Below are 22450 nucleotides of genomic sequence, written 5' to 3' on the forward strand. Positions count from 1 at the left end.
GTGTGTGGTTTACATGAGTATTGAAGGGGCACCAAGGGCACAGTTGGTGCGACATGGTAGGCAGTGAAAGTGCATCTCCCCCTCACCCCTGCTCCCCACCGCTGCTCCCCTATCTGGAGGCAATCTTAATTTCCTTCACAGGGCACCAAGGACAGCCTGCATTTGCAAACACATGCAAGATCTGCATATGCACACAGATTCTTTCTTGCTCCTCATTCACATGGACCCACATCATCAGTACAGAAGCTGCCCTCTTCTGTTTCCTAGTTGCACAGTATTCCATGCCACTTCCACACTGTTTGATGGTCACGATTACAGAACATCTCCCCTCTTCCACTGTTACAAACTGTGCTCCAATGAATACCTTGTTTATCTGTACATATCATTTTGCACACATGAGAGTATATATATTTATGGGATAAATTCCTAGAAATGGAATTGCAGAGTCAATGGGTATGTGCACTTTATTTTTAAGGGTGATGACAAGTTGCCGCTGCCCCCACCTCACTGCAGGTGAACCAACTTAATGTGCCACATCCTCACCAACAGAATTTTCAGCTTTGCCAATCTAAGAGGTAGAATGTCTTCCCAGAGTAGCTTTGACTTGTGTGTCTTTTACTATGAACTAGAGAGAATTTTCTTATGCTTTTAAGAACCATTTGTGTTTCCTTTTCATGAACTAACTTTATACTCTTTGGCGTTTTATTTTCTGCTGGGTTCTGGTATTTTTCTTGTTGATCTGTAACTGCATTTTATCTATTAAAGAATCTAGCTCTCTCCTGCATGGTGCTTTTTTTTTAATAGCTTTATTGAGGTATGATTCATAAGCCCTATATTTCACTCATTTAAAGTGTCCAATTCAATGGGTTTCAGTATATTCAGTTACACAACCATCACTTCAATCTGATTTTAGAACATTTTTGTCACCTCCCAAAAGAAATTGTATCCATTAAAATTGTATCCCAAAGAAAACTGTATATATTAACAGTTACTTGCTATTCTACCCTGCCTTCTTACCCACACCCAAGGCAACCACTAATCTACTTTCTATTTTATGGATTTTCCTATTCCAGACAGCTTATATAAGTGGAATTGTACAATAACTGTCCTCTTATGTCTGCCTGCTTTCACAGAAATAGTGTTTTAAAGGTTCATCCATGTAGCATGCATCAGTACTACACTCCGTTTTGTTGTCAAATTATATTCCATTGTATGGATATGCCATCTTTTATTTACTCATTCATCAGATGATAGGCATTTGGGTTGTTTCTAATTTGTGGTTATTATGAGTAGTGCTGCTATGAACATTCACGTACAAGTTGTATAGTGTTTAATAAAGTTGACTCCGTTGCCCCAATATTTGACAATGGGAGATTTCACATAGAAATATGACCACATGGGTCCAGAGTTCTTGCTGGTGACTATCAACTGATGTTGAAGAATGACTGCCCCACCAGACTGACCGCTAAACATCCTCCATGTCACCTCCCTTCCAACCAGCTGCTCCCTGAGTTTATGTCACCTAGTTGGCACTCTAAGTCTGCGACAGGCTTAAACACAGGTTCTACACTGTGACTCTTCAAAGTGTGGTTCCTAGATTGTCATCAGCAGCATGACCTGAGAGCTTCTTAGAAATGCAGAATCTCAGGCCCTATCTTAGATCTACTGAATCAGAATCTGCATTTTAACAAGGGCCCCTGGGAATTCATATGTCGTTGAGTTAAGAGGCATGGGCTATGAGATGATGTTTCCATAGTAGTTTCTCTAGGTAATTGCCTATTTAGAAAGCATGAAGCTTAAGAGCACAGACTCTGAATCCAAATCTTAGCTCTGTGATCTTGGGCAAGTTACTTCACAAGGATAATGATAGGAACTACCATGTAAGACTGTTCTGAGGATAAATAAGATAATGCATGTAAAACACTTAGAATAGTGACTCACACATAAAAGTAAAAATGGAATATTAGTTATTATTATTTTCTAATAATAGAACCAGTATATAAAATAATAATTTTCCTTCAGTAATCATGTTACTTTTTTCCAAGGAGCCATTACCACCACTTGGTGACAGCCTACTGGAATTCAGGCAAAACACTAAAAAGGGACATATATGCTGAGTGTGTAAATCTAAACTTAGAGGCAACAACGCCCTGAATATTTGGGCCCTCTGCCTAAGGGCCTTGGGTCCTTACTGGCCTCCTGGCAGCTGTGATATACTGGGGAGAAGATTCAGTCTGTGCTGAGGCAGGGCTGGCTCTCAGGGGAGCACCCAGCGTGCAGGCAGAGCCAGTGGCCCAGGCAATCTGCAGGAGAGAGGTCAACATGTGCCTCTGAGGGCCCTGTGAGCTCTGCTGGTCTCAGGATAGTGAGTGTACAGGGGGTCCTCTAACCCCTTCTGGGGCCACCTTTTCTAGCTGGTGCCTGGTACCCACAGCTTCTAAGCAACCCCAGCTTCTACGGCCTCCCTTCTTCAGTAATCCTGAAATAAAGTACTAGATGAACTAATTCCCTCATGTCCCCCTGTCCATAAAGGCACCCCACCCACATTTTATAGGGGGATGAGGGACAGGCATGGGGTGCCTCACAATAGTAGGATTTGAGACGATTGATTGATTGAGACTATTGACTATTTCTTGATTGAAGGGGAAAATTTGGGGGCCATCACCAACCAGGTCCATTCTGGTTCTGTAGGCTAGTTGGTTCAGAGACTGACAGGACCTGGCATCTGGTTTCATAGAGTTGGGACAAAGGGCAGGGGTCAAGACATCAGAGGGAAGGGTCAAGGCATCCCAGGGACACTCAGCAGACTGCAGGGTAAGAACTGGGGCAGAACTGACAATTTGGCTCCCAAAAAGTCTCTGCTTCAGCAAAGAGTAGGAAGGAAACCCAAACAAATAAAGAAGATACAGAGTGTGCACCAAAGGGAGAAGCAGGAAGAGGGCAGGAGAGCAAAGGGGTGAGTCGGGAGGCCTTGCCACACGTAATTGAAAACCAGGCGTCCTGGAGCTATCCATCCCAGACTGGGAGCTGCTGGGCAGGGCCCAGGGACAGGGGCTCTGGCCTTTTGCAGAACCAGATGTCCTCAGCACACCATTGCTGCATTGCTATCAGGCCAGGAACTGACCCCCCAGCAGATGGGATGGGGTTCAGACCTTGGACTTCAGGGCCAGACACATGTGCTTGCATTCTGCCTCTGCCTGTGGCTATCTGGGTGACCCTTGGCAAGTTACTCAGCCTCTCTGTGCCTCAGTTTCTTCACCAGGAAACCTGAGGTGATGACAAAGGGCCTGCCTCCCAGGGTGGCTGGAAGGACCTGACACATTCATGCATATGAAAGTCTTCACTTCGTGGTTGGACGCTCAGTAACCACTGGCGATTTCAGCACCATGCTCTCCTGGGGCCTGTATAGGGAGAGGGAGCAGATGTGTTCTTGGGGACGCAGAGACTAGGTCTGAGACCGGGCTGAGACCAGTGGGCATAAATCGTAGGAGGCAAGTCTCAAAGATGGAAGGGAGGCCTGGGTGGAGAATAGGCTCACTATCCCCGGCTTGTGGGGGAAATGGCAAACAAAAAGGAATGGCATTAGGTGTGTTCACCTTCTGGAACTTTCAGGGAGGAACCAAGAGAGATAGAGAAAGGTTGTAGAGGCTCTACAGATACTGCTGGCAGAGGGCAAAGGGAAGAGCAAAGAGAACAGGCATTTATGAAGTACCACTTATGAGCTAGACTTTGTGCTAAGGGCTCCGTGGCCTGTCAGGCTCCTATTCAACTCTTTCTATGACCCTATGGGGCAGGAAATATCATCAACCCCTTAACAGGTGGTAAACTGAGGCACAGGGAAGGGGCAGGACTTGCCAAAGAGTTTCCTGTGCCTGAGAAGCAGGAGGCTAGGCCCACCGAGCCCCACTAGGTATACTTGGCTTACCTTCTCTTTTTTTAAAAAAAAATGTTTATTAAGGTATTATTGATAGACACTCTTATAAAGGTTTCACATGAAAAAAGTGTGGTTAGTACATTTACCCATATTATCAAGTCCCCACCCATGCCCCAATGTAGTCACTGTCCATCAGTGCAGCAAGATGCCACAGATCCACTATGTGCCTTCTCTGTGCTACACTATTTTCCCTGTGATCCCCCACACCACGTGTACTAAACATAATACCCTCAGTCCCCTTCTCCCTCCCTCCCCACCTGCCCTCCACCACCCCTCCCCTTTGGTAACCACTAGTTCATTCTTGGAGTCTCTGAGTCTGCTGCCATTTTGTTCCTTCAGTTTTGCTTCGTTGTTATACTCCACAAATGAGGGAAATCATTTGGCACTTGTCTTTCTCTGCCTGGTTTATTTCACTGAGCATAATACCCTCTAGCTCCACCCATGTTGTTGCAAATGGTAGGATTTGTTTCTTTATTATGGCTGAATAGTATTCCGTTGTGTATATGTACCACATCTTCTTTATCCATTCATCTACAGATGGACACTTAGGTTGCTTCCATATATTGGCTATTGTAAAAAGTGCTGCGATAAACATAGGGGTGCATATGTCTTTTTTAATCTGAGAAGTTGTATTCTTTGGCTAAATTCCAAGGAGTGGAATTCCTGGGTCAAATGGTATTTCTATTTTTAGTTTTTTGAGGCACCTCCATATTGCTTTCCACAATGGTTGACCTAGCTTACATTCTCACCAGTAGTGTAGGAGGGTTCCCCTTTCTCCGCAACCTCGCCAGCATTTGTTGTTCTTAGTCTTTTCGATGCTGGCCATCCTTACTGGTGTGAGATGATATCTTACTGTGGTTTTAATTTGCATTTCCCTGATTGGCTTTCCTCTTCTGTCTGTCACCCCCAAGTGTGTCCCCACCATGAGGTTGTGGCCCATGCTCATGAGGAGATATCCCCCGGTCCCAAGGGCCTCTGGCTCAGCCCAGCCCAATGGCTGTGCCCTCCTTCAGGTCAGAAGGAAGAAATGGCCTATAGAGTCGGGGTGAAGAGGCAGTGGATGGAGGGAAAGACAGGCCAGTGGGCAGCTCTTGGCAGCTGGGAGCCACTTCCCGGAAGGGCTCGGTTCCAACATTGTTTATGCTTACGGACGAGGGCAAGGAAAGGGAGTAGGAATTTTTGATAGAACAAAGACTTCTCTACCCCCCCCACACTTTCCCCCTGCCTCCTCCCAGAAAGGCACAGCCCCTTCTCATAAACTTCAGCATGAAACAGCCAGTGACTGCCTGCGGCTCTGCAGGGCCTGCCACCCGCCCAGGCTGGGAAGAATGCCAGGCCGGATCAGGCTCTCCTGACCCAGGCCCCTGCCACGTACCCCTCTGGGGAATCATATCTGCCAGGAGCCCAGGCAAAGCTCACTGGGGCTCAGAAGCCACCCCTTGTAGCACAGACAGGCCCCCTGGAGACCAGAGAGGCAAGGGGACTGGTTCGAGGACACAACAAATCAGGGAGTGAGCTGTGAGGAAGGATTGTGTCTGGACCTCCAGGCCAGGGCTAGAATCTCTGTGGAGGGCGGTCTGGGAAGTGGGTGGTTGCTGGTGGGAGGGTGGGAAAGGCCTGTGCCAAGGAGCAGCGATGGCAAGGCTGGGTGGAGGGTGGGAGGAGCCATCCAGGCAAGCCAGCAGACGGGGCAGAGGTGCTGACACCATCTGGGCCCTTCTCCAGTATCTTCTCCCCAACAGCTCCTGAGATTTCTGTGGCTGGCCAGGAGGGGGTAAGCTCCCTGTCACTGGGGTTATGTAAGCAGAGTGCTGAGGGGACTTCTTCCTTGGTTAGGCAGTTGGACTAGGTAACTCTGAGGGTCCTCCCAACCAGGCAGGTGTGGAGAGGGGGCAATCTCAGGCCCTACTGGTGGTGGGGGCTGAACAGGTACATTTCCTGCTGCATTTCTAAAGTGCAACTTGGCAATAAGCCTTAAAACCTTTTTTAAAATGTCTGTTCCCCCCAGCAAATCTATTTCTGCACAACCATCCTAAAAAAATTATCAGAGTTGTGGACCACAGAGGATTCAAGGATGTTCATCACAGCATTGTTTATGACAGTGAGAAACTGGAATGAGCTAAATATTTAACACCAATACGCTAGTTCGCTAAATGATGTTACATCCATTGGACAAATGACAAAAGGCATTGTAATATTTACAAGGATTTTTTTTAAGGTTTGGGGAAAATGCTTGTAAGGGAAGCAGGATAAAAGACTGAATATAGACTGCTCCCAGAGTAAAACTGTAAAAAGGAAAAATGGGCAAGAAAAGGGCCAGCAGGAAATCAGTGAGAAGGGTTCAGAGGTTGCCTCCAGGAGATAGGATGCTCTGTTCTAATTAATTTATTATCTTTAACAAGTAGGTATGACTTTGATGGAGAGACGTTGGGTCTGCAGGCCCCTCCTGCCCACAAGGGGGCGCCCTGCACTATCCCAAGGTGCTGGGAGCCCAAAAGAGATGGTAACTCTGTCCATATTTGTACCCCCTTTGCCCCTACAGATGTGGACCCTGGGGCCTGGGTACTGGGCACTGGCTGACCTCTGGATGCTGGTTCTGTTGGACCATGTTTGTGCCCATAGGGCTTCTCTCCACACAGCCATGGAGTGGATTTCTTACCTCCTAGATCCTATCCACTCCCTCAATTTTGAGGACAGATGAAAGTATCCACACCTGTCACACGGCATGAGAGCCTGACTGCTCACTCTGCCCATCAGTTTCCCTGCCCCTGCATCATCAGGTCCTACCAGGAGTGAGTCAGCCTTTAGCATGAAGCTTGCTCTCCCCTTGGTCCCTATTAGACTGAGTACCTTTTGCAAGAAGATGACCTTGTTGCCTTTGGTACCCTGAGCACAGGAGGGGTGAGCGGAGTGGGGGTGCTAAGTACCTGTTGCTATGCCCTGTACATCAGGACTCCATGCTGGGCTCTGCCCCAGGATGCCAGCCTCTGCTCTCTGGATACAGGGTTCTGGCTGTGGGCCCCACATGCAGGCCTTGCCCCTAGCCCTGGCTGCACCATCTCTGCCTGTGCCTGCCCAAGTTCTGGGACAAAGTCATAGGCACACTCATTAGGTATCTAGTCAGGGCTAATTAGACACCTAATGTTAAAGAGGGTATTTAGGGTCTCTTTGTATTCTTATAACCACCACCACCTTATGAGTTGAGTATGATTAGTCCCTGGTTTCAGATGAGAACACTGAGGCTCGACGAGGTGACGTCATCTGTCCAAGGCTAGACCTGGTGGAATCTGGACTTGAACCCAGGCTGACTCTCACTTACTCTCTCAATTGCCCTGCAAAGTGCCTGGATTGCACAGAGATAAGGAACCTGCCCAGCCAGCATGGAGAAGCTGGAAAGAGTTGCTACTGTCATGGGTCCTGGGCACACTGGATGGCCCTGGAAGCATCCCTTCCCCTTTCTGGGACTCAGTTTCCCATCTCCGGAATGGGGGTGACACTGGACACTGGACAGGGTCACCTTCCTCTCTGTGGCCCATAAGTCAGTGTGTTCGGCAGCCCCACTCATGTGGCCCCTCTCCACCATGGAGGGCCAGGTTGGCCCACAGTGTGTCTGGCTGAGAAGCAGTGACTGGAGCCAGGAGGAGCAGAGGGAGGAAACAGGGAGTAGATGGGCCCCTGGAGAGCTCACTGTCCCACCTGTCAGCTGTGCACCAGCAGTCAGGCAGCTGACATGGTCCTGGCCTAAGCTGAGAGAGGAAGAGGACTGGGTCTCAGGAGTTTAAAATGCCCTTTCCACAGATGAAGATACAGAGGATGAAGGGGCCAGAGGGACTGGTCTGTGTATGCAGGACTCTGCACAGCCTCACTGGTCCTTCCTTGATAGTGCGAGAGGGTTCTGGGGACCCTTCTGAAGGCTAGGAGCCCTTGCTGGAGAAGGTGGTACCCTTCTCCCAGAAGCCTCCTCTCTTGAGCCCCCTTTTTCAGACCCACAGGTGCCCCTTTCCCTCCTTGCTGTCTCTCCTCAAGCCTGGCCAATGGGGAATAAACAGAGGCTGTGGTCAGAGGCCTGGGTTTGGGTCCTGGTTCTCCCATGCCCATCTTGGAGTTTGAGTTTATTCCTCCACCAAGTGAGGGGGCATCCCAAGCAGATGAGCCAGGGCACTGACATTTAAGTGATCACCTACTACGCGCCAGCCACTTCCCAACACTGCTTCTCTGCTGACAGGAGAGCGCACTGAAGCCCAGGGAGGCCGAGCACCCTGTGAAGCCTACCTACTGGCTCCCAGGCAACACTTCCCATGTCCTGCACAGCCTCTCCATGAAATGATTGTGAGGAAATTAGAGAAGAAGCCTGCTCCTGGGAACACAACCCCACCTCCAACCTTCAGCCTCTGGCTATTACCTCCATTATTCATTCATTCAACTAACATGTATTGAGCACCCAACTCTGCATCAGGCTCTGTGGAAGCCAGCAGGAATGTGGAAGTAAACAAGACAGATGAGGGATGCTCTCAGTCAGGGGCCTTCCAAGGGGCTAGCCCTGAGACCCTTTCTTCAACTATGGCCAGTCGACACCAGTCACAGACACCCGTGGCCACATACTTCCAGGCCCGGACCCAAGTCAGACTCGCACTTATAGAAACACTCTTGGACCCATGCCCTCAGACGGAGGCGATGCTTCACCCAGTCCTCCTAGGTGACAGGCATGGGGCTGCTGCATGACAAATGAGATTATCGCTAATCAACACAACAGGCCTACAAATTCAGCATTCTTAACCTTAATGACAGAGGAGCTGAGGCTTGGGACAGGGCAGCAACTTGTCCGAAGTCACATCATTAATAAGCAGTGGGGCCAGGATCCAAGGTCAAGTCTGTTCAGTGTGAGGACCCGTATTTTGCCTTCCCCTGTGCTCTGTGACACTGCTCTAGGGACCCTCCAAAGACCCCTACACTCACACATCCACACCCAGAGCCGGGGAGGCAGGCAGGAGGCCGCCTCAGCCTCTGCAGCCTGGCTCGGGTAGCTGCAAGCTCCACGGAGGCCCCAGAGGAAGCAGGGATCAGAGGGGCAGGTGGGCTGGGCGGGGGCCTGCAGGCCGCTGGGAGGAGGGACACTGCGAGAGGCCACCCTGGGTTTCCTCCAGAGCCTCAAGGGCCCCGCTTGTCTAGCACAGGCATCCTCAATGCCGCCCCCAGACCCCCTCCCCTTTTCTGGGTTCCTGGAGCAGCCCAGCATGGGCCCAGGAAGCCCAGCCTCCTCGTCACCCCTTCCAGCCCAAAGCCACCTCAAAAATGCCATCCTGATTCCACAACACTGGGGTTTGTCAAAGTGCAGGGGAACAATGGAAGCTTTCACAGTGCCAGGAAAAGGTCTCAGGAAAACCCTGGGGAGGGGGCACAGAGTGGGGCGTGGACAGGAGGGAAAGAGCCACCATAGAGAGGGGCAAACAGGGAGACAGAGAGATGGGGGAAGAGAGGCAGCAAACGTGAGGAGTAAGGGGATGCTGGGAGGTGGGGTGGGGTAGGAACCGCGTGAGCGCCAGACAGGGCAGGGTCTGGAAGAGAAGGACAGTGGGTGACAGGGAGCAGGGAGAGAAAGGGGGAGAATGATCCAAAGAGGAAAGAGACAGACACGTGGACACAGAGAGGGATTCCCGACAGAGACCAAGAGGCCCCTCCGGGACCCCCAGGTGTGTGAGGCCCAGAACCCCCACATGCCTCCCGGCTCAGTGCCCATGGCCCTGCGGGGCCCAGGCCCACAAGGCAACAGAAGCCCCTCTCTCCAAACCCCACCCCGAGGCCAAGCAATTGGAAGTACTCTCAGGCGAAACTTTTTGGAAAGCAGACTTTTTAATCACATGAACAGCCACTCCCTAAGTTATCTGTTTCCTGCTTCTGGCTTTCCTCCATGAGCAAACCGCACGGATCAGAGATCAGGGGCGGGGAGAGGAAGAGGGGCCAGGCCAAAGGGGTGAAAAACATCCGAATCATAGCGATTGCAAAAGTTCTGGGCTTCCCTGCCGTCCTGTGACTGTGGAGACAGCCCCGGCCCACCCTGCCGCCACCCCAGGGGGTGGTGACAGCATCCGCAGACTCCCTGTGGTTGGCCCACAGCTGGACACTACTGAGTCTGCAAACCATTCATGTGTTCTCCGGAGTGTTCCCAGGTCCCTGTGCGTCCCTTTTGGGTGGCCCGTTCGCTCAGCAAGCCCTTTCTTCTGCCTATGCCCTCCCCCACTGCAGCTGCCACCCTGGTTCAGCCAGGCAGGGTCTCCCCCAGATACTTCAATGGTCCCCATCACCAGCTGGACTGAGGCAAAACACTCAAGGTGATCTTCTAACCTTCGGTGCTGTGATTCCGTACTATAAAATTACACTCAAACAACAGAATCATTTTCTGCAAATGATGTATACCCACCCACTTCCCCCAGCCATGCCTTTGCTCTTGCTGTGCCCTAGGCCCCAAACTCTTCCCCACCTGGAGAATGTCCATGTATCCTTCAAGGCCAAGCTGAAGAGCCACCCCTCTGGCCTCCCCATTCCCCGACAGGGATACCTGCCCTCCTTGGGGTGCTCCCTCCATGGGCTGAGCTCACTCCAGGCTCAGCGCACTAGCTGAGAACCCTCCCACTGCCTCCCTGGAGCAGGCCCTGGCTCCCCAAACTCCCTGGGGACTCTGTGGTCTGCACCACTCGCTCGGTTCTGGGTCATGTCCTGTCCTGACCGGGCCTCCAGCATGCCAGAGATTTTATCCTGAATTTAAAGAATCTTCAAAAACTGCTGTTTCTGCCTTCTTGTTTCCCACTAGTCTGTAAGTGTGCTGTGGCCATGTGGGGCCTCCTGTGTCTCCTGCTTCCCCTGGAGCACCCTGGGTGGGGCTAAGAACACATTGGCATCTGGAGGGGACACCAGTGTGGACACACGTGCACATGCTGGGTGAGATATATGGGCTATGGTCACGCAGGCAGGAGGTGGAAATGCTGGGGCTGGTCTTGGCATGGATTCTCTCCACTCCCAGGACGCCCCTTCTGGGCTGCACTGACCACTCTAAGGGCTGCCTCAGCCTAGAAGTGCCATTTGCACAGGCTGGCAGGTCCCTGGTTCTGCATCTGAGGCTGTCCCTAAGCAAGGCCTGGTCGGACATGACCTGGCTCTATGGGGCCCTGCCCAGCCCAGCCCCACCCAGCTGGAGGGAGGTGTTACACAAATCCTGGTGGTACGGCAGGGGGCAAGAAGGTGGTAGAGTAGGAGGTGGTGGCCGCAGCCTGGAATGGGGCTTTGGGTGTGAGGGCCACAGCCCTAGGAGGAGCGGACAGGGGAACTCAGCTCAGAATAGCAATGGGGGAAGGGTGCAAAGGGTGGCTGAGTGCCAGAGAAGAAAGCTGATCTGCACTGGCGGGTGAAACACTGAAGTCAGCAGTTTGGGGCCACTCCGGCAGAGGCCAGGGGCTGGGGCTCCCATGGTTGCCTGGTGAGAGGCTGCAGGCCTTACTTCCAGCTTTGGCTCTGTCGTCACATCAATCCCTGCTCACTCTGGGCCTTGATCTCCTCATTTGGCCACTGAGGGCTAGAAAGAGAAGCATGCTGCCCACCTCTTAGAACTTTCATAAAGTGAGTGCTGGAGCTTGAGTTGCTTCAGAGACCCCCACCACAGACAGGAACTGACCGTGCTGAGTGCCCACTGCATGCCGGTGCTGGCCATGCACCTGACTGACAGGTAGCTTCACTGTGACCCCATTTTCAGATAAGGAAATAGAGGCCAAGGGAGGTGGAGTCACCTGTCCAAGCTCACAAAGAAATTAAGTGTCAGGCTTTGAACCTGTCTTTCTGGCTGCTGTCCAATTCCCTCATTGCCTAGTGAGGTGCAGAAGGCTGTGGACTGGTTTCAAGGTCACCTGTAGCAAATGTATTTGGGCAGAGCAGGGATTAAAAGGTTCTAGAGGCTTGCCCAGGCATTTGCCAGCCTTTGCCATGGTTCCACAGTGTTGCTGGTGTTGGAAATCAGAGAACAGGCCATGGGCAAGAGGGTGCGTGTGCATGCGGATATGTGTGGTTTTTGTGTGTGTACATGCATATGTGTGCATGTCACGGTTACTGCAAGGCATCAGACTGCAGCACAAACCTATGTATGTTCTTCTTCTTTAGGGTGGGTCCTGGCAGAGGAATAGCTGCACTCTTATGAGACTTCTAGGGGGCTGAGGGGAGGCAGCAAGCCTGATATTTCCCATCCCCACAGCCCAGATTGTAGCTGACCTTCTTTCTTCACCTGCGGGTGGGAAAGTCTGGAAAACACCCCTTGCCCACTGTCCCCAAGGGCAAAGGTGCTCAGCATGGCTCTGCAGGAGGCAGGATGATGGAGCCACGATGTGTGTCCCTAGATGCTCCATCTCTCTCCCTGGGCCCGAGGCTCCCCAGTTGTAAAACCTGCACAGGTCGTGCTATGTGCAGTATTACCTCCACCAGCCATTCCATCCTCACTATAACCCCTACAGATGAGAGGTCCAAGGCACAGAGGGGTGGGAAGATTTGCCTGAGGAAGTAGGAAAGCTGGAATCCAAACCCAGGCCTGGCTGATTCCCACAGTGCCACAGGCCTCCCGTATGGTCTCCAGCTCTGACCTTCAGGGGCAGGCATGGAGGTGTTCTGCACTTTTCTGCGGGCAGCCCACAGGACAGTAACTCTGCTGGACCCTGAGGAGTGTATACGCATTACAAGAGAGGGAGGCCAGCTGGTGGTACTCCTTCTCATACCTACATCTGCACACAACCGTCCCATTATCTGGCATATGTCACCTCCCCTCCCAGCCAAGGCCAGTGGAAGTGAGCTCCCAGCTGGAAGCTTTCCTTGACTGCTCCTGCGTGCAGGGACCCCTGCCCTGTGGTCTCTGCCCCTGTGTGGCTCATCTTGTTGCTCTCTGTGCCACAGATCCCTCCAGCAGCACCGGGGCTCACTACACACCCGTGAAGGAAAGCAATGTGCACACATGGCAACCTGTTCACACACACCCTTCTGCCAGGGGGCAGAGCTGGCTCCTTTACGCTACTGATGTGGTGGTGGGGTGGCATGAGCCAGGCAGATGTGCAACCTGCCTTCATGGAGCGGAACATCTGTCCCAGAAGAACTCTGGTGTGCAAGCCGGGCTGACCAGGATGTGTGCTGCCTTATTTAATCAATGCAGTGGTGGGAATATCGATCCATTTTCCTTACCGGGAGACTTAAGCTCATTTCCAAAACTACCCAACTGCCAAGTCTGCATTCCATCCTTCTGGCTCCAGATGTCCAGATTACTTCTAGAACACAGGTTGTTTTTCAGCTTGAGTATGCATCAGAACCATTTAGAGGGCTTGTTGTAACACAGGCTGCTGGCCCCGTCCCTGGAGTTGTGGAATGAATAGGTCTGGGGTGGGCCTGAGGATCTGCATCCCTGACAAGTTCCTGGCGATGCTCACGCTGGTCCAACGACCTGCTTTGGGGACCACTGCTCTAGATGATCCTGGGAACGGTGTGTTAAGGCAGGGGTGTCAGTCAGATGCTGTCTTCTCCATACTGCCACCTTGTTCCCACCCGCCTGGCCCACCACATACCCATTCTACAGCCCAGGATACGGAGGCACAGAGATGGCAAGTCAGTAACCCAAGCCATACAGGAAGTCAGGGTCAGAGCTGGGAATGGAGCCCGGAGCTCCTCTCCCCAGGAGCTGGGCTGGCTGCGGGACAACGAGGCTGCCAGGCGGGAGCGGGGCAATAGCCTGCAGTGGGAGGAAGGGCCATCTCTTTAAAAGTAGGACTGGTGCTGGTGGAGGTGGCGGCGGCATGCTGGGGGAGGGCTGGCCTGGCTCCTCTGGCTCAGTCCCAAACCTGTGACTCCTCCGCATCTGGAAACTATCACGGGGAACAATGAAGGGAGCAGGCGGCCTGGCTGCTCAGGGCTCCGGCGCTGTCTGCGCAGGAGAGCAAAGGAACTCAGAGCCTGCAGGCATCCTGGGCCCCACCTCTGCCACGGCTGTTTGCCTTGGCACTGGCACGCACGGCTCCCAAGGGGCCCAGCTGTCAGGAAAAGTCAGCCCCTGAATTATACATATGGGGCTGGTGGCCAGGTTGGGCACCCAGAAGTCAGGCGATCCCGGTTCAGCTCCCTGCTCTCAGCCTACAAGACTCCTAGCTCATTCCTGTGGCCCCCCAGCCTCAGTTTTCCTGCAGGAAGCTCAGCCCTAACCAGGCTGGATGCATACTGGGCACTGGCATGTACCTGACCAGCTTGGCGCCTGGGCCCATGTTGCCCCCAGGGGTCCCTCTTGCCCTCTACAGGCCCCTGGGAGCCAAACAACCCACTGTGGAGCGAAGACGGGACTGAGGGATAGTCACTGTGTGCATTTACCCTGCCTGCCACCCGGTCTTCCCCTCATGCCCTCCACACTCATGTATAGTGTCCACTATGAATGATCAGGATGGCTAACAAGTCGTAACAGGCCCCCACGAACTTACAGTCTGGCTTGTTTTCTTTAAAAAAAGTATCTCATTCAAAGAATTATAGCTGTGAGGACAGCACTGAGGGGGTAGGTGTGCCGGGGTCCCTTCTTAGAGAGGGAAGCTGCCCGGCAGGGTCGGTCCCAGCCTCTCAAGTGTCACAACTTAAACCGCTTTCAGGTGGGTATTTCTTACCCACCCCCATCCCAGCCCCAGCACGCTGCCACCGACATGCTCTGTGACCCACTTGGGTCTGTTTCCCTAAGTGTCAGTGAGGGAGCCGAATAGAACAGGAAAGGCGGACACCCTGTCTTGTGTGTCTCCTCCAGTCACCTGCTGCCAGGGCAGTGCTGAGATGGGCTCTGCAGCTGCTTCCTACTCCACTTGATCGGCGAGAACGGTATGATTCCCACCTCCCCACGGCCAAGCGCTGCCGGTGACAGGTACACGATTTGCGTTGGCATTCCTGGCTTCGGTGAGCTCTACAGATCCTTCTGGTGCAAACGTCCCTCAGGTAAACAACACACAAGCTAGAGAAGCAGAGAGTTTGAGGCCTGCATGATCCCAGTACGAGCCCTAGCTTGTCGTGAGGCAGAGGCCATTGCTCCCTTCCACCTCGGGGTCTGTAACCGGTGCTAGTCTGGCCCTGCCTGTGCCACATGGCTGTTGTGCCTTCAAACTATGACCCTGGCTGCAGAAGTGCTGTAGAACCATGACTCTGCCTCCAGGAAGCCTTCCCTACCAGCCCTCCCGGCAGATAGTCCCCTGCCCACGGCAGGGCCTCTACACTTTGTACATCTTGGTAGGAAGTACTTAGGATGCCCCGCTCACTGTGTGTGTCTGTCACCTTCTCCCCAGCCTCGTCCTCAGGGGCAGAAGCCACGTAGGATTCCTCTGGTCCCAGGGCCCAGCATGGGCCTGGCTCAGAGCAGGGAACCTCTGAGGAGAAGGTAAAGGACAGAGTGGCCATTTTGGACATTACTGTCAGCCTGGAATAAGTAGCTAGAGGAGAAAGTCAGGAGGGGTTGGGAAGGCATGGGGAGTGGGGAGGGCAGCAGCCTGCCGACTTCCTGGACAAGCATGCCACCGATGTCCTTGGTCCTCAGTGTGGCTATTGTCCCGGCTGGTCTAGAGAACAGGCTCAATGGGGCCTCTGTCCCTCCTTAGGCAGGCCAGCCTGGCTCAGTGGCATCCCACCCGGGCAGCTGGGAGGCGAGGGCCAACACTTCCTGTCCCTGTGTGCATTGGGAGGGGCAGGGGGAGGGGGGCTCTCAAGACAAGTGCCCATCTATGTACCCCAGAGGAGGGCTGCCCAGCTGGGGGAGGAGGTGGGAGAAGGGGGAGCAGCCCTGTGCCTCAGCTTCTCCCCTCCCCAACAGTCCACCTCCGGGTGAGGCTGTCAGGAGAGCCACGCTGGCCTTCCTGCTCTTCCTTGAATAGGCCAAGCACATCCTTGCCTCCCCTCAGGGCCTCTGCTCCTACTGTTCCCTCAGCCAGGAGTGTCCTTCCTGCATATCTCCCATCATTTGTTCCCTGCTTCATTTGTCTGTTCAAGCTGTCATTTCCCCAGAGAGGCTGTCCTTGACAATGGTATCTGAACATGACCCAACACCAGAGCACACCAGTTTGTGTCTCTTTCTTTACTCTCTGTCGTCACACAAGAATGTGAGCTGCATTCTTCCCTTGGCTTTTTGTTCACTATGGAATGTCCCTGTGCCTACAACAGTGCCTGGCACATCGTAGGGTTCAGTAAATTCGTGCTGAATTCAAGATGAAAGTAACGCACTTGAGCATGGATCTGTACACAGAGAGATGTGCTCCGAAGGAGTGGAGCCCTCTATTTTAGGAGTATATGACCAGGGTGCCTGGGGAGGAGGGCATTGGAAGTACACGAAGAGCCAGGTGAAGATAGAGTGGAGAGGATCTGCGTGGATAGAGCAGCTTGTGCAAAGGGCTGGTGCAGGAAGCCCAAGAGAGCTTCCTTAGAAGCCAGACCACTCTGGGCTCGGGATTACACTGCAGAGTTGGTGTCATGGGGACCCGGGGAAGGGTGTAAAATCAGGGGTGGTAAGGTTCGCCTGCTATTTCAAGAAGGTAATGCTGCATGTGGAGAGTAGAACAAATAGGGCAGGGGAGGGACTGGACAGGAGGACACCTGTTAGGTGCTGTTTCCAATGGCCAGTGAGAGGTGATGGTGGTGTGGTCTGTGGATGGGTAGCAGAGAAGAGAAAGGTGGAGGGACTCCAGAGACAGGAAGGAGGTACTGTCAACAGGACTAGGGGTGCCCTGTAGGAGGGAAAGCCAGGGGTCAAGAATGACTCGGAGGTGTTTGGCTTAATCACTTGGCATGGCTGCAGGGGTTGGGCCTGCAGTACATCTTGGCAGGAAGTACTTAGGATGCCCCGCTCACTGTGTGTGTCTGTCACCTTCTCCCCAGCCTCGTCCTCAGAGGCAGAAGCCATGTAGGATTCCTCTGGTCCCAGGGCCCAGCATGGGCCTGGCTCAGAGCAGGGAACCTCTGGGGAGAAGGTAAAGGACAGAGTGGCCATTTTGGACATTACTGTCAGCCTGGAATAAGTAGCTAGAGGAGAAAGTCAGGAGAGATTGGGAAGGCATGGGGAGTGGGGAGGGCAGCGGCCTGGCAACTTCCTGGACAAGCATGCCGCCGATGTTCTTGGTTCTCAGTGTGGCACAGGTATTTCTCATGGCCACACACCTTTAGATGACCTGCCAACTCCATTTTTAGTCAACCAACTGGGGAGCAAATAGCCAGGAGGGCAACAGCAGCTTTTAGAATCTGCTCTAGGACCCCAGGGGAGGCAGGCTTGCTGGTTTCCCAGCAACCTTATGGCTCCTGAGGCTTGGCAGTGACGTGCAGCAACATGAGCCTCTGTGTGAGTGTGCCCTCATTGGTGGGGGTGTACATGATGGCGCACACACTCAAAGCTCTGTGTGTATACGCCGTGTGCAATGCTACATGGAACCCTCTGCTCCACACGCTCCAGTGGCTGAGGGGTAGGTCAGGGCCCGTCAGCCACAGGCAGCCCTGGATTTCTCAAAATGACAAAAAGAACTGTGTGGAAAACTGGCAGAGCCATGCTGAGGGAGGGAAAATGCAACCACTCTTGTCTCTTCTAGACAATGTCTTCCTGTCCCCTGGCTGTGTGAGGAGGTGGCCACCATATCTCTCTTGATCCTCCATCCTCTCAGCCAGCTGAGCACAAAATTAAAGAGCTCTGGCCATGCAGCCCAGGACCTGGGTTTGAATCCTGCCTCTGACTACTGGCAACAAGAACCAGGGGAAGTTGATGAACCTGTCTGAGCCTGTTTCCCACCACTCAGGTGGGAATAATAATATCCATCAGGTGGGGAGATGAGAAGATTTAATGGGCTTATGAATACAAAGTGCTTGGCACACAGTTGGAACTCAGTAACTCATACTCCTCATCACCATTACATGGATACTTGCCTAAAATCTCAGATTCCAGAGGCCTTTATACTCTTTCTTCCCTATCTTGCCAACCTTCTGAAAACTCAGGCAAATCTCCAAAATCCTGAATTTTCCCCTCTCATAAATATAAATAAGCCCACTCAGTCTTCTTCAACAAACACAAGGAGCAGGAGAGAGCCAGGCTCTAGGTGAGGAGCCGGCAGTGGGTGAGGCTGGCCTCTGCCCCTTCCCAGCACATCAGGTTTTCCCATAGAGAAGCTCCTTTAATCCTCAGCAACTGTGAGTTACGATCCACTGGCCAGCAGCATGGAAAGGCCCAGTGAGGAGCAGGGACTTTCTGAAGGTCACCCAGTAAGTACTCCCACCCCACGCCTGACTGTTCCCAGCCCACCCTCTGCGTCCTGGTCTCTAAGCCTGACGTGCACCAGTCCTGGGGGAGTGAAACGGAAGACTGTGTGGTCTGGCAGGCAGGAAATGACCAGTGGAGGTCACGTGGAGCAGGGAGAGCCACTCCTGGACCTGGTGAAATCCTCCAGGCTACAGGCTATAAATGTGTAATCCCTGAGGTATGGGGCTGTCAATCCCTGTCACTTCTAAAGGACTGAAAAGTTGACTTTGTCCTATAGAAGGCTGAGGCTCTGTGCAAAAAATTGAGGTATGAGAAGGACTGGCTGGAAGGCACCACGCAGTTGCTGGACACTAAGGAGTCCTGGATTTGGGCCCCAGCTTTATCAGGCTAGTCACCTCCTCTTCTGGGACTCAGTTTTCCCATCTGGAATCAGGGTGTGTGTGTGTGTGTGTGTGTGTGTCCATGTGTATTTAGGGAGGTGCTTTGGATGTGATAGTCTCTAATGTTTGAGCCAAAGCTGACACTCTGGAAACCGGCAGCTCTGTTTTGAGATGGGGCCAATGCACCAAGAAATAAAAGAGGAAACTACACATCCAGTGCACTGCTCTTCTTGCTGCACGGCCAAACACACTCCTCACGTTTGCTTCACTTTCCACTCCTCTACCATCAGGGACGGAGCAGGAGCCAGAGCAGAAAGAGCTCTGTAGGGCTCTCTGCTCTCCCCACCCCCACGGTTCCCCTCAGGAGAGGCCATCTAGGCCAAGCAGGCGAGGGGGCAAGCGTCCAAACTTACACAATCACCACCTTGTCTTGGGGAGACAAAGGCCAGGCTCTGGGCCTTGATGGGCAACTGCCCAGACAGAATGACAGATCACACATTTGCTGAATTTAGGATTTTTAAAAATGTTAGTACCATAGTAGCATAGATCCTTAGAATCTCTAAAACTCAGATTAGTAATGCGCCCAAATCATAGATGTGGGGAATCCTCATTTCAAAGAACAATAATAATGGCATATTAAAACACAGAAAAACATGGAAGAGTTCAGAATCACCCAATTTAGATATGGAATGATTATAGTACCTCAGACTCTTAAAACCCACAAAATTCAGAACAAACAAGTTTCTGAATCATCCAGTGCAGGAAGCCTACTTTCCCTGAATAATAATCACATGATTTAAGAATCTGGGATTGAACATCATACAGGGGTAAAAGTGGGACCCCCCGGAACATTCATTTCTGAGTTTCATGCAACCTTGTAATCTTGCATTCTCAGAATCTCAGGACAAAGACAGTTTGCTCAGAGGCCCTCTGCACCACCTGCCTCAGCTTCCCACCACTTCAGACCTGGGCAAAGGTGCTTTTGTCCAGCTACGCACAGAATCATCTGGAGAGCCGAAAAATGCCATGGTCAAGTCTATCCCACATCTACTGAATCAGAATTTCCTGCACCAAAAAAAAAAAAAAAAAAAAACTCTGCAGTGATTTTTTTTTTAACGTGAAGCTCCAGTGAAGAATCACTGATCTGGTCAACCTCTCTTCCTATTACAGACTGGCCAACAGAATGGAAGCAACTGGCCCAAGGCTACACCGACCGTGGGGGTCCCTGGCCTCTACACTAAGGTCAGACCCCTCAGACTTCAACTTGCTTCCTGAACCTGGATGCTTTTGGCTCCAAGGACCCTGTCCCCAACTTGCTGCATCTACTTCACAGGCCACCTACTACAGAGGTGTTCCCAGTGGTCTTGGGGACCAAGTGGGCTGGGACAGAGTGAGACACCTGGAGGGTGTAAGGCTCCCAAAGCCGGCAGTTCCCTTCCCCCAGCCATATGCTCAAAGCCCTCCACGTTGTTATAAAGGGCAGCTGGAGGGTTCATCAAGGTCAGCTTCAGCCTCCTGGGAGGCCTGTAATAAAGAAAGGCCCCAGGCATGGGGAGTCAGAAGCCTGGGGTCCTCACTGTCATTAGCTTGCTGTGTGGCCTTAGACAAGTCAGCTGGCTTCTCTAGGTCAAAACGGTCTAAGGCCCAGGCTGGACAGAGAACCTCTGGGCATCCCTTCGAGCCTCCTGATCTCATGCAACATGGCCACACATTTAAGGGGTTGGAGCCCCTGGCATCCATCACTGGCTTGTTCCCAGTCAATTAGGAAGTTCCTTCTTATGTCTAACCTGAAATATTTCATCTACTGTTTCAGCCCTTGGCTTTCCTGCATAAAGACAGAGACTACCTGGGTGCAAATGTCCTTTACTTGTTCAAAGAAAATCCCCAGCCCTCCTGCACCCTGGCTGAGGGCACCCCTTCTCCCCTACCCTTGATGCAGGTCTGGCTGGCTCAGCTGCACTCTCCCAAAATTTGGGGTGGTCTCATCAGGGGCTGCGAGAGTGACAGAGGCTGTCAGAGCCTCTGTCCAACTGTTTTAGTTTGGCTCACAACTCCTAAGCAGACTAGTGGGGCAGCGGTACTGCTGGGCCAGTGTGTTTACTCCAAGGAGATGGGAATTTCCAGACAAGAACGCCTATCAGGCTATGGAAAGAAGACCCAAGAGGCAGCCTCTGGAATGGGGAAGGAGCAGCCCACATACTCCTTAGACCAGTTTCCCAAATTCTAACATACCCATGAGTCACCTGGGGGATTCTGCAAATGCAGGTTCTGAGTTCTGATTCAGCAGGTCTGGGGTGGGCACCAAGTTCCTGCATTTCTGACAAGCTCCTGGTGATGGTCCACAGACCACACTTTGAGAAGCAAGCCTTTAGATGTGCATAAGTAAAATTTTTTTATTCCTCAGAACCCCTTACTTGGTTCAGCTTGGCCTGCAATTCGCTCCAGCTTAGTGGGCTCATGAGATGCACACGGCAGCTGGGAGGGGTAGGTGGGGCACCCATCTCTGGGTCTGCTGCCCAGAAGGGACACAGGTGCAGCAAGGACAAAGGGCTTGTTCAAGGTCACCCCCCTGGCTACTCTCCCTCTTCTCAGGTTGGTTAGAATCACATGCCTTGGCAATGAGAGTCCCTACCCAGAGACTCCCTGTTCTGCCTCCACCCAAGTCTGGAGACAGAGGCTGGTTCCTCTGCCCTGAGGCCTATCAGAGGTTTCTGGGGAGCCCTCCCTGAACTGTGATTTGGTTCCCAGTAGGCTGAGTTGGTGGAACAGGGGGTTAGGAATCAGCCCGGTGCAGAGCCAGGCTCATGAGGCTCAAATCCCAGCCATGACCTTGGCCCTTATGTGACCCTGGGAGAATTCCTTGGCAGCTCTGAGGACATCAGTGATGTGCAAGGACTCAGCATGGCCCCTCAGCACACAGAGGGTACTCAGCCAACACTGGCTCCCTGCCTCCTTTCCTTCCCCACACCCAACTGAGTCTTATTCATTTCTTCCTTCCTTCCCCACAAATTTATGACAGCACTACCTCTGAAGAAAGACTGCCTAGGATGGCATCTGACCTGTGTGACCCTGAACAAATCACTTACCCTCTCTGCATCTCAGTTTCCTGCTCCATGCAGTGGGGAAATGAGAGTGCCCTGCCCAGAGGGCTGTGGTGAGGATAAGTCAATACATGAAAAGTGCTTAGAGCAGTGCCTGGCACATAGCGGCCTCCCGGCAAGGGTTAGTTATTGTGCTGTTAGCACCATGTCCACATGATGGTCCCGCCTCTGCACAGGTGCCATGGCAGACACCGGGGGCAGGATCCAACTAGCTCACATTTGCTGTGCATTCACTACATGCTAGGCACTGTGCTGGCGATTTCATGGACTTCCTGTCCCAACCCCACCCCTGCCCATGATCATATTCAGAATACAAAATACTAAGGTGGCTGTGTGAGGGCCTTTTGGGAACACGGAGGAGGGAGTGACTGGCGGATATGGAGAGCTCAGGCCTGTCCCCAGCAAGAACAGAGGAGCTTAGGCTTCTGTTGGCTTTTACCCCTTGTCACCATGCTCACTTCCTTGGGGACACCTCCCCCTCACCATCACCCCAATGGATGGGATGGGAGATACTCGGCTCCTGAGGAAGGCCTCCTTCCCAAGCCAAAGCCCTGGAAATGCCAGGATGCAAGGCAGGGAGGAAAGGTGGGGGCTACTTTCTCCCACAGCCCAATTTTTGCCTGGGCCCTGTAGAGCAGGTGCACAGTGTGTCCTAGTGGAAGGACGGCTTTTATGGGGCAGAGAAGGGCTGTGGGAGAGGCTGGGCCCTGGGGTGGACAACACTTGGCCTGATTCTAACCAACTGTGGGAACATTTTCAAGTTACCTGG

At 52.6% G+C, this 22450-nt stretch overlaps 1 protein-coding gene across 1 annotated transcript in view; it reads right to left on the reverse strand.

The window, feature by feature from the left end:
- ZCCHC24 (zinc finger CCHC-type containing 24) overlaps positions 1–22450 on the reverse strand; it is a 59908-nt gene that overhangs the window by 11882 nt on the left and 25576 nt on the right. The gene's annotated exons all lie outside the window — the stretch shown is intronic.

This window comes from Manis pentadactyla, chromosome 8, assembly GCF_030020395.1.
Source record: "Manis pentadactyla isolate mManPen7 chromosome 8, mManPen7.hap1, whole genome shotgun sequence".
NCBI classification, from domain to species: Eukaryota; Metazoa; Chordata; class Mammalia; order Pholidota; family Manidae; genus Manis; species Manis pentadactyla.